Raw genomic sequence first — 1,338 nt, forward strand, 5'->3', positions numbered from 1 at the left:
AACAGACACAGGGGAACACAAGACAGGACCAGCAACACAAGACCACGGAGAAAAGCTCTCCATTTCCATGCAGTTAACGTTAGTACAACGTTTAGTCTGAATGAATTCATGACATAGCTATACCAAAAGTAAGGGATAAATATATCCATTGACCTTAGTGAAGGTGGGAACTCTGTGCACTATTGATACCTGCCTCATGTTGAAAGTGAAACCTAGTCCTTTGTTTGCTAAATGTAACATGTGTTATATGAGCAGCACCTTTAGATTCCTCAGTATTCTGATTAGCAATGGATGTATGCTTTGATTGTCCGTGTTTGTGGATTACACTTAGAAACATCCTTGTTTGTCTCCTCTGCAACATTTTGATAGAGTGGAAAGACCCTATCTCCACCTTTTCAGCAAGAACATGCGAATAATTAGCAGCAAAAAAAGACTTGCTGCTCTCATCCCAGAGGTACTTAAGATATTAAGTGCTTCACATTTTCATTGTTCTCACACATCAAGCGGCAGTGTTTGATCCTCCATATTTGTGATCATTAATCATTACTAACAACCTCCAACGGTCCTTACTTAGTTTATCTATGTCCATGCATGTTTACTGGGCAGACTGAAAGCCAGACTTGGCCAATTAGGAAAATATAATAGATAATACAAGATGGAATTAATGTCATCAGAGTCAGGAGATATTAATGGGTTTCACCAACAACGTCTAAATAGTTGAGCATATTTGGTTGATGAGTTCATTAACGGTAACCAGTTTCAACTGCCTCTTGACACGTGCATGTAAATGAAACATAAGTAGCGTGCCCTTTAGTGTTGTTTAAATTTTCACACAAATGTATCACCTGATTAATTCAAATAACTTTGTGCCACTGATTATCTGCCTGGTCTGTGATGCAGCACCTCATTAGACCAGCACGGCCAGAAGGCATTCATAGCAGTCTAGCGAAGAAGTTATATATTTCAAACCAATATTGAAATATTAAGCAGCATGATGTGCCAAATATAATTCCTAATTGAATTATTAAATGTACACTGAAGCATATTTGAAACTTCAGTACAGTTTATGGATGAAAATGGCAAAGCTGTGAAGAAAAATGCAGGTTATAAAAAGTACATCCAATGTATTTTCACAGATGATAATGGCCTAATGGGGAAGGCTTATTTTTTCCTTGAAGCCTAAGGAACTGGACTCAAATGGCATCCATTTGTTTTCTACACTGTCCCTGAGTCCCAAGGATTATTTACTCCACACCTTCAAACTCCAGTGATACCAAGACACTCAAGGCCTCCTGGACAAACAGGATGCCAACAATAGAATACACCTGTTGGGGTTAA

The sequence above is a fragment of the Etheostoma spectabile genome, chromosome 15 (assembly GCF_008692095.1).
Source record: "Etheostoma spectabile isolate EspeVRDwgs_2016 chromosome 15, UIUC_Espe_1.0, whole genome shotgun sequence".
NCBI classification, from domain to species: domain Eukaryota; kingdom Metazoa; phylum Chordata; class Actinopteri; order Perciformes; family Percidae; genus Etheostoma; species Etheostoma spectabile.